General features: G+C 34.3%; 1 long non-coding RNA gene and 2 pseudogenes across 9 annotated transcripts in view; 2 read left to right on the top strand and 1 right to left on the bottom strand.

Moving 5' to 3' along the window:
* The window catches only part of LOC143663535 (uncharacterized), a 550,609-nt gene that overhangs the window by 351,802 nt on the left and 181,905 nt on the right, over positions 1 to 16,902 (bottom strand). The window lies entirely within an intron of this gene.
* Positions 13,823 to 14,505, top strand: LOC143663358 (phosphatidylinositol-3,5-bisphosphate 3-phosphatase MTMR2 pseudogene; annotated as a pseudogene).
* On the top strand, positions 14,504 to 15,296 carry LOC143663356 (phosphatidylinositol-3,5-bisphosphate 3-phosphatase MTMR2 pseudogene; annotated as a pseudogene).

The raw sequence follows: 16,902 nt of genomic DNA, 5'->3' as shown, positions 1-16,902 counted from the left end.
TTTATCTGCAGGCAAGTTGCTTTCATAATTCTCATCCTTCTGAGGATCACAGGAACCAAGCCACAGAGAGTCACACTATTAGATCCCCCAGAGAATCTCTTAACACAGCCTCATTATTCTGCTTGGAAATAGAAACTTCACTAGGAAAATTCCACGAGACCAAAAATCTCCTTATCCTGTAGATATATGACATTTTAGAGAAAGCTCAGAACATAATCCTGGAAACATTGCAAGACATATACAAAGCAATGATTAGAAGCAGAAACTAAGATAAGCTCTCCCACTGAAGAGGTTATTGTCCTGCAGTCAGAAAAGTGTTTACAGAAGTACTTTTCAGTATGTTACCAGAACTGACTTAATGAGGAAAAGCTATGACTTTCAATCCAGATATCGCTATAAAATCTTCAATTATGTTTACTAACAAAGTTGTTTAATGTTTGATGGAGGAAGAGAGTATTGCTTGCTATTACATATGCAGTAAGCCAAACTTAGGGCCAGTGATATATTTCGAATGTTTGGGGGCTTTTCATCTTAAAGTTCAGTTAGCTCTTTTCCTGAAGGTTTTGAAATTCATACATACTTGAATATAAGGTGACATTTTCAGATGTGGATTCTTGAATTATCCATTTATTTTTAAAATGTTTAATCTTTAAACTTTGAAAGTTTTAGAATTCTTTTTCTTGAAATAGTGTTGCATACTTAGAAAGGAAAGTATATTCAGAGCTTCAAATTATTTGTCAATGAAAAATATAGGAACTGGTAAATTAATGCATGAGGTTTAGAAAGTAAGTTTGTAGCACCCATGGTAATAATACCTTCAATTTATGTCTTTGGTTTTTATTGTTTTGTGGGTATACCTCTAACTTCCAAATTTTAGACCTATATGTTATGAAATATATACCATGTATCAGTTGCTTCATTATAATACAACCAAATTTATTAAAGTACTATAGCCTCCATAACTCCCAAAACATCCTTTCACTTTCAACCAACTTTTTCAATAATTCTATTTTATATCATTTTTTGCTTCCAAATTGACAATGTTTTATTATAATAAATAAAATAAATCAACGATTTTATCCATGTTGTTCATGAATTATGATAGAAAGGTTTTAGTGTTTTAGTAAACATAAATGCATTAATGTGCTGGCATAAAGTCAGATATAAAACAAGGGTTGTTAATATAATATGGATTTCATTATATCATTCTGTCTTTCTGTCACTTTAATGACTCATTATGCAAAGAAAAAGTCACTAATTATTTGTTTCTAATTTTAGGATAATTTTTAGGTGACAGCTTATAGCTCGTTCTTGAAAAATTTTTACTCAAAAAACTTTTAAACTTTTGTGCCTTTGGAAATAAATAACAATCCCATTATTTCTATTTTTGCAACATAAAATTATTGAAAAGAGAAAATTTCGAGATTTTTTTCTGTTTATCATCTATGATTTCCCATGGCTGCTGATAATATATATGTCTATATGTAAATTCATTTCTTGAAATATTATAATTTTCTTGAGAATTCATAAATTAAACTCTTACGTTAGGAACTGTTGATTTTTAAAAACATATGTAAAATTATCTTCTTTTTTGTCTTTGTGAGGATATATTTACTTATCGTATGACAATTCCAATGGTCATAAGTTGATTAAACACAGGGTTAAGCTTCAACCCACCATGGAACTTTATTATGTGTATCTGTGTTTTTGTATGTGAATTCTTTGATTTATTATGTAATCATTAGGTGACTCCTAGTAATAGCACAGCAATTTTGTTTTGCAACAGGCCTGATGAATCTAGGGTTAAACCAAGCAAATACTTGATGAGAATAAATTATTGAGACTTCAGTGTGATTCGCAATTAACCATTGACCTCTTTGTTGGAAAGGTCTACAGGACGAATAGAGTTTCTCATTTAATATGTATCCCATTGCCACAGAAATCTACATGGCTTTGTAATTGGTCATACAGACATATTTATAATGGAAAATATGCTGGAAGTTTATAAATGATGGTCTGGAAACTGAAATTTCTTAGTAGCAACTGATGGAGCAAAATGAAATTCAGAAATTGATATGCTGCCTTGTTAATAATGCAAAGGATTTTGAACATGGGGCTTGAAATTAAATTAAAAATATAGACCTCATTTGGCTACAAGTAATGTTCGGTTTAACCATAGATTATGTTTTCTGGATGTAACGAGCATATTTTAAAAATCACCTTATAGTTACTTGAATCTATTATTCAAGTTTTCACAAAAGCTTTGCTGATTTTATAAAAGTGCTTTACTTTAATTTATAGGTAGAATAACTACTGGGAAAGAACTTTTCTTAACCATTTCTAAGACTTTCATAATATTTCTATTAGTGGGAATAAGCAAAGAATAGATAAAAAAAAAATTCATAGAGAAGTCCTTTAAACTATCTAATTATTTTTAAGTTAGATTCCAGACAAAAGAGGAGACACTAGTCTCTTTACTGAGATATCTCTGTAGTACACACTAAACTAATGATTTAGACTATTTTGTTTTATTTTATTTTTATGATCGTGAGAATCATGGTCCCAGTTCCCACAAGATATACCCAATGTGCTCTTATAATATCTTACTTTGCACTTTGCATGGCTGTGGAAATGTCATATGACCCAAGCTTAGCTAATACGGAGTTTTTGCCCAGAACTCTGAATTATAAGTGAGTGCTGTAAAGGCACCACTATCCATACTCTATACTGCCTTGTATTTTATGAACCTGGTACTCAAGAGTTCCTATAATTTTGTGAGTTAGATCATAAAATTTTAATAAATTATAAATCAGTTTAAGTTAACTGGAGTTGATTTCTGTACAAGTTCTTAACAAGCACTACAGGAGATTCCAATGCTTACCTCTTCAGGAGTTTAAAAGAACAGTGCATCTAGGCACAGGATGATTGGGTTCTGGTTCTGGAATTTCCATTTATTATCTGTGTGAAATCCCAGCAATATTTTCTGAGTAATTCTTCTACCATAAAATGAAAACATTTAGGTAATAATCTTTAAGGCACCTCCCATATCTAATGCTCTATAATTTGTTATTTCTTTTGGAGACAGTGAGCCAGAGAAAATATGCTATATTTTACTGGAGGCAGTAGGAAAGGATGGGGCCTTACAAACTACTTAGGCTAGCTCACAGATCAATTAGTCTTTTGTTGGGTTCAAGTGTTCTTCCCCTGCTCAGTCTGTCTACCCAGGTTCAGGATAAACGCAATACTGGGAGACTTTATAAGAAATAGAGCTAGTTAGGTTTTATACACAGGTCAAAAATTTAAATAAGACCCACCGGGGACCAAGGTATTGAATTTAGAAGACACAGTCTTTTAAAATAATTGTGATTTTATGTTTAAGAGAATAAAGAAAAGATATACATTTTACCAAATAATTGGAATATTTAAAAAATAAATAAATAATATGGACTATCTAAAAAGAAAACAAAAGTCTGCAGCTGAAAATAACTCAATAGATGTGTTTAACTGCAGATTTGATGAGGCTGAAGAAAGAGCTAATAACCTAGAAATAGAGAAAAAGAAAACATACAGGCTGAAGTATGGAGAAAGACAAAAAAGGAAAGTGTAACAAACATTTAGGACAAACTAAATGCCCAAAAGCACATTGAAACAGATCCTCAGAAATGAAACTTGAGAGAGAAAAGGGAAGAAGTAACAGAGGAGAATTCCTCAAAACTGACAGGAAACAAGGAAAAGTTTTAAGAAGTATTGCAAACCCCAAGGGAGATAAACACGAAGAAAATTATACCTAAGCACATCATAGTAAAATGATATGTTGAAGACAAACACACAGATACACAGATTCTCTCTCCCACTCGCTCTCTCTTACACACACATACATGAATACATTTCCTTTAAAAGAGAAAATGACTTCTGCAATGGCATGCAAAGATATGATATGAATGTTTAAAGTGCTGAACATTAATGTACATTGAGTTAAAAATAATGTCTATAAAACATAAATGTTTATATAAATAAAATCATGACTACAATAACACAAAAGGCAGAAGCAGCATGAATAAGAGTTGTGTTGTAAGTTCCTTGTAGTAGGGAAAGTACGGATTTGTACTAGAACGAAACATGCCAAGGAGGTGTGCCAAGGAAAGATGCTATAATGTCTCTAGGATGCTCTATAAAAAGAGTCAGATAATGTTAACCTAGCAATTAAGAGGAATAATGAAATAGCAACAAAATGACCTCTATTGCTTCAAAAAGAGAAAGAAAGCAGAGAATGTGGGACATAATACATGTGAGATCAATAGAAAACAAAAGAAAGATAGTAAATCAAAATCTAATATATCAGTGATGGCATTAAAAGTAAATGACCTCACTGTGCAACAGGAGAAAATATTGCCAGGTGTGATTGGGGAAAAAAAAAAAAAGAGTTACCCTTATGATGGGAGAGAAAGGTTAAAAGGTAAAAGTAAACAATTTAAAAAAAAAAGAATATAAAAATGTTGTAGTTGGAGTCAGAGTTACTGAAATGTCAATGCCATTACTATGTTGCCTTGGAGCTCCTGAGAGGTCCCAAACTAGGCTAATACTAAATGCAGGGGAGCAAGGGTTGGGAACTGGTTTCACATTTCCCATAAATGGAAAGGAACCGCCACTCCACTCCCAGGAGAGTCAATTGAGAAAAACACTTGCAACCTTCCACAACCCTTAGCATATGGGGGATTTTAGGTGCTGATTGCATGTCTGACTGTGAGGAATTTGTGGAACTGACACAATTTGTCTTCAACAATGCATACTAGTAAAGATGAAAAAAATGACTTTTGTTTCAAAACATAGAAGACGCGAGGCTTTCCTGTTTTACCTGTTTACTCAAATAATCTATGATTGAATGAGAGCATGGAAAATAATTGCTAAGTTTCCTGATCTTTGGCAAACAGGCAGTTTTCTTTTTATAAGAAATTATTCCTAATGGAAACCATTTATAGTTTTATTAATAGTAGGACTTCTGATATTCTTTCTCCTAGTTTCTTCATACTATTAAATTATTAGCAATGTTCACTGTCTTTTTAGATTCTTTCTCCTTATTTCATTACAATCAGTTTTTCTTTTTAGTGTGACAGCTTTAAAATATATGTATATTTGTTCTTATTATAACTGATCACTCACATTTAATGATATACAGAGAAACACCTTTTTACTTTTACTTTTACTTTTTTTCTCAACTTAATGATATGTAATTGTTTGATATTCCTTTTTGCAGAGATGTGTCACTATTCTGATTTAGAGCTATTGTGAACTAGCTTTCATCATTTAGCATTAAAATGACCTAGGTCTTCAGGTAACTTGCTGTATTTTTTCTTTTATTATTTATTCTTACTCCCACATTAATGTCATTTGTTGAAGTTTCTGCTGCTTTTCTAAACTCCTGTTCTTTGTTTTAAAATTTCCAAGTAAATCTTAGTCTTCTTTACTACTCCTACACCCCAAGTATAGTTTTATATTTTATCCAAAAAACTTGACTTAAAAATAATTTTACTACCTGCTATGAAACTCTTAAAATTATAGAAATATATTTTAGACAATGTGAGCTGAAAATAACCTTGGAGAAAGTCTACTTTAAACCGCTCGTCCAATATCTTTCATTTATGAATAAGAAAATAGAATCTCAAAAAAGTGAAGCTATTTGCCCAAAGTCACACAAGCCTTAGTGCAAAAGTTATGATCAGAATTTGGGTCTTCTGGGCACTAAGCTGCTACAATTTCCATTAAATCATGCTGATACATATTTTAGACTATAAGTTGAAACGTCACAAAAATCTTGACAACTTATCTACCAATGGACCATAGTTAAAATAAATATACAGCTTTATATTTATGTATATAAAACATGAATAAGAAATAACTAGTCTTATTTTGCTATTATTATATTTTCTTCTCCTTATCAAATGTAATTAGCATAAAGAATTCAAGTTTTATTTTTGTGAAGAAGGATATTACAAGTAATAGAGATATTGATAGACATAAATTATGATGACACTGGCCCTTTAGCAGAGGAATGAGGCTGATTTTTCAGATTCCAATAATGTAAACAGAATGTTTGATAGTTACAAAAAAACGGATTTATCGGGAAAATAGTAGTTAATGGAATTGTTAATATTTCATTGATTCATTGTTATTTTTATGTCTTAAGCTCTTAGCAGATGATGACCTATCTCTAGCAGATCACTATATGGAATAAGCTCTTAATTCTGAAAACTAAAGAAAATAAGGTGTTTTGGAATAACAAATAATTCAGAGATCTTCCTACTTAAATCTACCATTTAAAAATGAAGAATGAAGAAACCCGGGGAGAGTTTAACATTTTGCTCAAACCAATGCCAGTGCCAAACTTTCTCCAGTATATCATGTTTAATTAGTATGTCACTGATGATAAAAGCCCAGTTTTATTTATTCTTACATTGTTTCAGCTCCCAAGAGTTAATTCTTCAAACTCATTGTCTACAATTAAGGAAATTTTTAAAAACATATTTGACCCCAAAAGGAGAGTTCATGCCTTACATCAGGACACCAATATATAGAGATATAGATATAGATTTAGATTTAGATATATAGAGATAAAGATTACAGAAAGAGATAGAAATAAATAATCTTTATCTTATGTATATTTTTCTTAGTCACAGTGTGACCTTAGGACTAACAATACTATTAGAAATATAGATTCTTAGCCCCCATTGAGTAATTTTGATTCAAAATTTCCATTTTTATAAAATTCCCCAGCCATTTTGTGGATAAAATAATGTTTGAGAAGTACTAATCCATCTAACTGGTAACTAAGAAGAGAGGATTAAGTTCTCAGAAATACCTCATAGTGACAGTAACTGTAACAATTTTTCCTAATCACTTGCTTGGACAATTACAGCTTCATTTTATGTCCTGATTAAGTTGAAATGATTTAAGAAATGAGGGCTTTTATGGATTGAATTATAACCCCTACAAAAACATGTTCACATCCTAACTCCAGATCCTATAGCTATGAATCCATTTCTAAGTAGGATCTTTGATGATGTTTTTAGTTAAGGTGAGGCCAAATGAATTAGGGTGGGCCATGATCCAATATGAGTGAAGTCCTTATAAGCCAAGGAAACTTGATCACCCTAGGAGGAGACAGACTGTAAGAGAGCGGGCCATGTGATGGAGGCAGCTACTGTGTTATGGGTTGCCTGCAACCACGGACAGAATGCTACTGACCTCAAAGAACGCATGACTGCTGCCACCTTGATTTTGGATTACTAGCCTCTAAAACTGAGAAAATAAATTCCTGTTGTTTCGGCCAACTAGTTTGTGGTTCTTTGTTATAGCAGCTCTGGAGAACTAGGTCAAGGGCCATCCATTAGAAATTCTGTTGTAAGAATTTTATCAAATTTCTGTATCTTCCCAGTAGAGCAGTCCCCAACCTGGTCTACATAGTCAACCATTTATCCATTCAATATGTCTTTACTTATACCCTACCACATGTTGTTCTAGCATATCTGAGCAAAACAGAAAAAAATCTCTGCCCTCTAGAGCTTACATTCTAGTTGGCTTTAGCCAAGCAATAACAATATAAGGCAGTCAAATATATAGTTCATTAAGGGGTGGTGTTAGGAAGAAAAAGCAGGGACGAGAATAGGAAAGATCATGGAATGGTTGAACCTGTTCGATATGGTAGCTAAGGAGGGCTTCACCAACAAGTTAACATTCAAGTAAATACATAAAGAAAGTGCAAAATTGTGGCTATTTGGGGGAAAAGCTGTTTAGGCAAAGGGATCAGTAGGTGACAAAGATCTGAGGAAAAAGCAGAGTATAAGGATCATATAGTGTATTTTAAGTCATTTTCAGGACCTTGACTTTACTTTCAAAGACACAAGAAACATTTGGAAGGTTCTGAGAAGAGTGAGATGACTTCTATTTTAACTGGATCATTTCTACAGACCTCAAAGAAAGCATGACTGCTGACACCTTGATTTTGGACTGTTTTTTAAAGCTGTTTTTAAAGAAGAAAAAAGAAAGCAATAGTCCCTAAATTTTAGCACGGGTCATGATTGTGGGGCTGGGGTGGGTGAAGGTGTGGCAGGAGGAGGGCTGTTCAAATGCAGATCATCAGACCCCAGGCCCAGAGTTTCTGATTCAATAAGTCTCAGGTGGGCTAGATAATTTGTATTTTTCTCAAGTTCCCAGGGAATGTTGATGCTACCCTTTCAGCAATCATATTTTGAGAACAGAAAAATGGAAGGAGATAACAGCAAAAACAGGGAATTAAACTGGAAAAATGTTGCAATAATCCAGTCAAGAGAAGATGACATAATCGTCTCTTGGGGAAGCTTTTTAAAAAGCATGAATTTCTCAGTGCCATCCACACATCTTCTTATAGGGCTGACCTCAGATCTGGCTATCAATAATTTTTATAAAGTTCTACAGGTGATTCTCTATAGATTCAACATTGTATGATTGTTAGGCATGAGGACACTGGGATTAGATTTTATGTGCTCAAATTCTGGCTCTGCTTTCTGTATGACTTTATACAAATTCCTCAATATCTCTGCTTATCTACCAAATGACAACAATAGTTAAAAATGATATCAACCTTATAGAGTTTATGATGATTAAAAGAGCTAATGCTTGTAAATGTTTAGCATAATGCCTGGTATATAATAAGCTTGTAATAAAACTTGAATTATTCATGCCATCATCATACTTGGATTTGATTTCTTGCTTTATTTGTAACTTTAATTGATTTGATCATTCATTCACTTAATCATAAACATACACTGATCTCCTACCATGTCCCATGTCTAGATAATATTCTAGACTATAAAAGATGTAACTTTAGCTTGAAGGTTACATCTCTTTCATAGTCTAATGGAAATCAGAGATTAAAAAACAGGTAAACAAACAAACAAAAAACAGACAACTGACTCATAATAAGCTTTAGGAAGTACACCTATAGGTTAATTTTTATATATGTTTGCTCAAGTATCTAATTAAGAATAAGAGGTCAGCAAAAGTTGTTGAACAAAGTGGCATCTTGGCTTAATTTTGAAGAATGAATTGGACTTAACCAGACAAACAGAAAGATGTATTTGCCAGAGCAAAAATACAGGACACTTTTTCTCTAAAGGACCAAAAAGTAAATATTTTCAGTCTGGGCCTAAATACCTTTGTCACAACTACACAATTCTGCCAGTGCACCACTAAAGGAGCCAGAGACACTACGTAATGAATGACTATGACTGTGGCCCAATAAAACTTTATTTACAAAAACAGATAATCAGTCACATTTGGACCAGAGCCTGGAGTGGTCATAGTTTGCTGACCCTTGCCTAACCAAAAAAACAAACAAACAAAAATGTAGGAGTTAAAAAAGTTATTGTTTGCGAACACAAGTCTGTGAGGAAATGCAGACTTGAGCTTTCAGGATCTGGAACTTCAATAGAAGCTGAGATATGCAGATAAAGCACAATGAGGTGTGGAAGAGACTTGCTTAAGGGAAATCAACATCCTAGCATTAGAAGTATTTACTTCCTGGAACTTGTTTTTGCATTGTTTAGCTTTTGCATGCAAACAACCTTTATCACCTTTCTTGCTAGTATATAATTTTGTACCTGGCTGAAAATAAACTTGTCTGAAGACTGATGTCTACGGATCCCCTGATTCCAGTCTCTCTCTCATTTTACTTTAACATTCCTAGGGTCATAACAGCAGCCAACACGAAAAAAGGATGTGTAAGTCCCAAAGATATGTGAGAACATAAAATGTCCTGGATATTTCCAGAAGAGCGGAATTGCGACACCAAAAATACATTTTACTTACTGAACAATGAATACATGCCTAGGATGAACATAGGATGGGAAACTTGAATCTGCTTTCATTTTGTCCGTTTCAGTTCCAATATGCAGGTCAGAATGGGAGCATCTTGCTTTGTAGGATCAAAATGCTTAAATATATATTTTTTTCATATCAACAAATGCAAAAACAAAACTATTTAACTGCTGCTTGATGAAAGGAATAGAAATCTGTAATATTGTGTTCTGTCTCTAGAACTAAAGGGCAGAAATGCTATAATACAGTATAGTTGAGCACAACATATGAGGATAAGAGTGGTGAAAATGAGGCACATAGGTCGGTAAGGACAAAAGTATGAAGCAATTATAAAGATTAGGAATGTTATCCTAAAGAAAAATGTTAGGTATTGAATGGCTTTATACCAGAAGGCAACATCATCTCTTTATGGTCCTACAAGATTGAAAATTTTTGCAGATAATCTTTCCAATACACAATACAGATCACATCAGTCTTCTATTTAAAACCTTCAGACACACCATTATCCACAGAATTATTAATTAATTGTATTCATTTGTTTCCTATCTCTTTTGAAATTAGACAATAAATCACTTATTTTGAAATTATACAAACAGTATATTCATTTCCAGATCTATCACTGCAGCCACATGATTTTCATTAGTTCCATATCTCTCTGTACTCTATTCTCCATTCCCATTTCTTCTTGCCTCCAATTTTCAGCCCCAGATTCTCTCTAAGCTTTTGCTCTTATTTATTGAGAAACTGTAAGATTAAAGTTGTGTTTTTATTGCATGTACACTTACTTGCTCTTACTACAGTGTGGCCTCTGTGCATACAAGCAAATTGTGGGCCAGCTCCTAGGGCTCACTCATGCAGATCTTTTCACAAGTGAAGACAAGAATGAGACTTGAGAAGTTTGCCTGGTCCATAGTACTATGATCAGCTTTTATATGGGTGCTAAGACCTTTTCAGGCCTTACTTTCATTGAAGATCATAGAATTTATTAGGTAGGTATGGAACAAATTTGGCTCCTATCTCCTAATACACCTTGAATAGACTGTAAACATATCTGGGTTGAAGTGTGCTGTTTGGAAAATTATCATTCTTGGGCATGACATCATCTTTGTTAACCCCTTGATGTGAATTTGATCTAGATTTTCTCAAAATAAGTTTTTGTGTATACACTATAAGCTGGAAGTAAGCTCTAAATAGGAGGCACTATAGTCAAATTTTGAAAGCAGCAAAAAGATAGCAACTTTTATGAATATCCCTAGTTTACAGAAGCTGAAGAACTAAACTGTAGACAATTACATCACCTAAGATTCCACAGCTAATAAGTTGTGGAGCTTGGACTTAATAGGGCAGTTTGATATCTGAATATTATGAACCTAAACAATATCTCTACATCCAAAGTAATACAATCAATTGCCATGCTATTGTATAAGACACAAATATCTTTCACACAGATTGTGCAATTTAATTGTTTGTAAAAAGTGAAAATAAAATTGAAACCTAAGATAGTTTCCACTCCAATGTTATAATCAATTGATAAATCTCTAAATGTCAAGCATTTTAAGGAAAACCTGACATCCTTTGCAGCTACAACAGTGAAGCACAAAGCAAAAATTCTTACAGAAGTAGGAAGGACTCAGTCATTTTTTCTTGGGAAAATTACAGGGAATATTATTGATGTGATTCTTTTACTGCATTCTCTAAGAAATGAATGACATTAAAAGTTTGGTTAGGCTTTAAAGTATTATTTCAAAATAATATTTCTTACAGCACAACTTACAGGAGTCAAAAGTAGCCTTAGAATAAAAAAGCATAGAGCAGGATGCAGTGGCTGAAATTTCAAAATGTGATTATTTCAAACTCAAAGTTACCTTAAACGTCAACAAGATAAACAAGTTCCAACTGTTTTATAGCTCATACATAATGATTTCCTTAAAGAATATAACTGTTTCCTTTCTAAGAGCCCATATAATCCTTTTTGTTTTACAAATAAACACAAAATATGGATGGAAGAAAAACACCTTTCCCCAACCTCCTGATAACATCTATTAGCTCTCATTTCTGCAAAAATATTTTATGGGTGTAATACAGAGTGTTTGGCCTGGTTATAGAGCTTTGTAATTTTACAAATTTCTTGAAACCCTTTAATCATTCCTTTTCTCTCTACTGATTCTCACCACCTTAGCTTCCTTTACTTATCTAAAGAATAATGTGATAGGCTTCTAATGTCTTCCCCCTGCCTCTACCCTACCTTCCTCCATCTCTCTTGCATTTTCCACAGGGCAAACAGTTTGATTTTTTTTATATAGTTTCTCAGGGACTTCGTGACAAAGTTCCAACTCTTTAACATCCTATACGAGTTCCCTTACGATCTGTTTGAAAACTTTTTGGACTTATTTCTTGCCACTTAACCAATCATGTAGATTAATCAAACTGAGCCACCTACAGTTCCTTAAGTTTTCCATATGATTCTCCTGAATCGTATTCTTATTATTGTTCTTATTCACTTGAGTAACAGTTCACATAACTCAACACTCAGTTTAAATTCTGCCTATAGGGATAGATCTGTTACTGGACAAGAGTGGTAGATTCTTCTCCCCAATGTGCTCAATGACAAATTCCTGAGACAAAGAGAGAAAAAGTTTATTACTAGGCATGAAGCAAGAGAGCAGATGGCCTATCAACCCAAAATCTGTCTCCTTGAACTGCAGTAATTTTGATAGTTTTATTAGAGAAAAAGATGTGCAGGGTTTAGGATAATGAGCACAGTGGCCCCAGATGATACAATTAGAGGTGATCTAGTTATTGAGCATATGCAGATTGATTACATGCTTAGTCACAAAACATATGTAAGAAAAAGGTAGAATGAGGTATAGGTGACTTGTAGGTTAAAGTCTAAGCTACTGCACATGTCAGGTGGGCCCATTTGGTTAGATCCAGTCTTGGTTATCAAGATAACTTTGGACTTGGGGTGGGTTAGTTCTGGGCTGACCCAAGACCTTTCATCATTAAACATTAGGGGCTGTCTTTAGTGATTACAGGACTCTAAAGTTGAAAAACTAGATAACTGGGTACAAATAAAGATTAGTCACAAGGTTTTCACAATCACAGGGGAAGAAGATAAAAGCTATACAATCATCAGAGATCAAGGCAGCTAGATTACAATCTAGAGATTACAGTAATTTCTCTCTGTCCACTCCAATATACCAGAAAGCAAAAAGGAATAGCCATATAATGACTCAATAATCAAAATCATCCCTCATATCCTGATTTCTCAGTTAGAGAACCCTTAATCTTCCACGGATGCATACCTTTTTTTTATGCTTCCAGAGATTCTTTGTACACCTCTACTTGCTCTTGTTGTATTGAATTTAAAAATAATATATGTATCTTCTTCAATGTATATTAAGTGTACTGAAGGTAGAAATCGTTGCCGCTCACTCTCTTCACATCTCCTTTGTACAACAACTATGATGAATATAGTAATACATGTTGAGTAAAGGAATCAGTGGATAAATGAATCTCTTCAAGGCCCTCAGTCAGTGAACCCTCTTCTGCACTATCCTAAATTAATATATTTGAAAACAGTCTGTGTTGGAAATTAAATCATGTCCCCCACACAAGTCATGCTCAGGTCCCAACATCTGCTCCTGTAGGTATGAGCCCATATTTGAAAAGGAACTTTGGGCCCTCCACTTCTCAGGCCCAGACACCATGGAGATCACTTTCAACCTCACTCTCCCACTACCCTCTGTGTGCCATGGAGAAGAGCACCAGTAGCTAGAGTCTTGGCTCCTAGCTAGTGGCCATGGCATGGCTGCCCAACTGGACTTCCTGCCCACTGCCTCCATTTCTCATTCAAAGAATTCAATGCATACAAAATCTGCTTCTGTCATATTATCAGGTTCCATTTAAGCTTCCAAGACATGTTTTCTCTTGATTTGAGGGTCCTGAGGGAATCTAACTAGTGAGAGAAATGGAAGAACCACCCTTGCTTCCAGAAGAAAATATTACAAACATGGCCAAAGATGCAACTTGTGTATGCTGTTCCCTGGCATATGAAGAACGCAGTCACAATTACAGATTATATTTCAAAAGCATGGAACAGGACCCTTTACTTGCTTTAGATGTTTCTCTTCATGTGATAAGTAGAGTAGAAAAAAAATGGTGGTGCTTTCTGTCAAGACGAAAGTTCTTATGGACTAAAAACTGTGTGCAAGGATATCTGGAATTTATGGTTTGCTCATAAACAGAGAGGTGAACAAGAAGATCCATATTTGAGAATCTAATGAAATATGAATTTCCTGTCTCTAACAATCTGCCCCTCTTTGCTTTTGAATCCAAAAAAAAGTATTTCCTGAAAATGGGTGGAAGCTATATGATCCTTTATTTAGAGTACAGATGGCAGGGAATTTCTAATGAAAGCTGGAAAATATCAAAGATGAGTGAATGATGTGAGCTGTGTGATAGATACTCCATCCTTTTGGTTGTGCCAGCAAATATTCCTGATAAAGAATTAAAGAGAGTGACATCCTTCAGATAAAGGGGCCAGATCCCAGTTTAATCATGAATTCATCCTGAAAGTCAAGCCACAATCATTCATTGTAGCCAGACATGGCAGGAGTAAGTGGGAAGCATAGCAAAGAGGATGAAAAGTAGGAAGCATAGCAAAAAGGATGAAAATCTTTCAAGCCAGTTTCCCACAGGATTGGAATTCAATGAATATTTTCTCATTACCATTTTGGACCACTTATATATCTGCTTATTTGGAACATTTCTCTGCAACAATGAGCAGCAAAGAGAAAAGAAAATCTTCCCAAAAGGTCTATATCCCTATGGTCTTACACAGATACTTAAAGATTTTACTAATCCTCTCTATGGGAGCTGTTTCAATCACACTCTTTATCCAGTAGCCAGCATGAATCACCTAGAACTCTGAGTGGTCTACTACATCAGATGGAATCCATGGATAAAGCCTCAGGAGCCCATTCACAACAGATATAAAAAACTTCTTGCTAAAGAGCAGAGCTTCACAATTAGGTATTATTGTGCTGTCCATTTTTGAGTTTTTGTATCTAGACCTGTTGCACAGTCTGTATCCCTTCAGCTTCAATTACCCATTGTCTTACCCTGTTTCTAACTCCTGCTGGACTCTGTTACCAATGACATATTTCAAGTTTATTCTCGAATGTCCGTTCACATCAGATGATCACGCATCTATGTGATGATGTTAAAAATTACTGAGTGCATATGTAGAATGGTATGATTTCTAAATGTTGTGTTAATTTCTTTTTTTTTCTTTTCTTTCCATTAATAAAAAAAAAAAAAGAGCAGAGCTTCAAATAAAAGTAGAGGAACTACAGAGAGAGATTTCCAACTGATCAACCTCATCTTCAGAAAGAGCTACTTCTCCTGCATAGTATGTCACTCCTGTTCAAACTGTTGTATGAAAGGACTACTAAATAGGAATACCATTGCTATGAACTCTTGATTAGAATGGCAACTTTATGAGTAAAAAGTCTTCTGAATTTGGAACCCATTTATGAGAGAAAGTTCAGTCTATTTTAAATCTCTCTAGGATGTTATATTAGTTAGGGTTCTTGGGAGAAACAGAATCAGCAGGAGATATCCATAGATATAAAATGTATGAAAGTGTCTCACTTAACCATGGGAATATAGAGTCCAAGGTCTGTAGCGCAGGCTGCAAGCTGGCAGCACTGATGAAGATCCTCAATGAACTCTCAGGAGAGGCTGGCTGGGCAATTGTGGGAATGGAAGAGGTCAAAATCCATAGGGCAGGCTGTGAAGCTGGTGGCTCTCATGAAGGGTCTTGACAAACTCCACAGGAGAGAGTGGTTGGCTAAAGTAGGAAGAGTGACTGTCTCTTCTGAGTTCTCCTTAAAAGCGTTCTATTGATTAGATTAAGCATCCCTCATTGCAGAAGACACTTCCCTTAGCTGATTACAAATGCAATCAGCTGTGGATGCAGTCAACATGATCATGAAATGTCCTCATAGCAACATACAGGCTAGCGCTTGCCTGACCAAACAACTAGGCACCACTTCCTGGCCAAGTTGACACATAAACCCAACCATGACAGATGTGTTTAGAAATGTAGCAGTGCAGGGGCTTAAATGAAATAACCTTATATATAGTTATGCAATTATAATACTTATAAGGTACCAAGAGGATACTAAAATGCTTGTTTTTTTTTTGATCTACAGTGGGAACAAGTTTTTGAAAGAAAAATACTATCTTAGAAATTTTGGAATTTGGTAAAACTAAAATACAAATGAATTTGAAATTTACCTCTTGAAAGGACAGAGCTCTTAAAAGAGGGAGTAGAATCACAGTGTTAAAACCAAATCAGGACAGGCAACAGTGGCTCAGTGGCAGAATTCTTGCCTGTCATGCGGGAGATCCAGGTTCATTTCCTCAGGCCTGCCCATGTTAAAAAAAATAAAAATAATTCAACACTAGCGAAACTGAGAGTCCGTAGCATCATATATATTGGGTATTTGGGGACTCATGGTACTCCTTTCCCCATACCAGGGTTTCTGCTATATCCCAATTCACTTGTTTTGATCATTTTCAACATTGCTGTTATTGATATACTTAATTTAAGATGTATTAGATAGCTGTTCCAAAAAGACGTTTTATAGAGTTAGAGGTGAAGTGCTAGAGTGAGGTGGAAATTGGTAGCACTCAGGAGTTCAAAGAATTCCATCCATATCCTTCAGATTAGCTTGCTTTGGCCCAATTATCAGAAACATCCTGATACATATATATATATACATATATTTAGATGGATAGTCTGGAAATCAAACCCAGATCTCTTGTATGGAAGGTGAGAATTCTACCACTGAAATAAATTTTTAAAAACTCATCTACTCCATTTCATTTTATATATCTTTTTTCTGTCCACAGAAGTTAAATGGTAAGTTTTGAGGCAATATTTTAAAATTTTACTAGAATTGATTTTTTCATGAAGTCTAAATAGCTTACGGTGAGAAAAAGTACTACGCTTTTATTTTACATGTAATATTTTACTACTTT

This window comes from Tamandua tetradactyla, chromosome 19 (genome assembly GCF_023851605.1).
Source record: "Tamandua tetradactyla isolate mTamTet1 chromosome 19, mTamTet1.pri, whole genome shotgun sequence".
In the NCBI taxonomy this organism is placed as follows: Eukaryota; Metazoa; Chordata; class Mammalia; order Pilosa; family Myrmecophagidae; genus Tamandua; species Tamandua tetradactyla.
The sequence above is the reverse complement of the archived record's forward strand: the minus strand, read 5'-3'. Positions and strand labels throughout refer to the sequence as shown.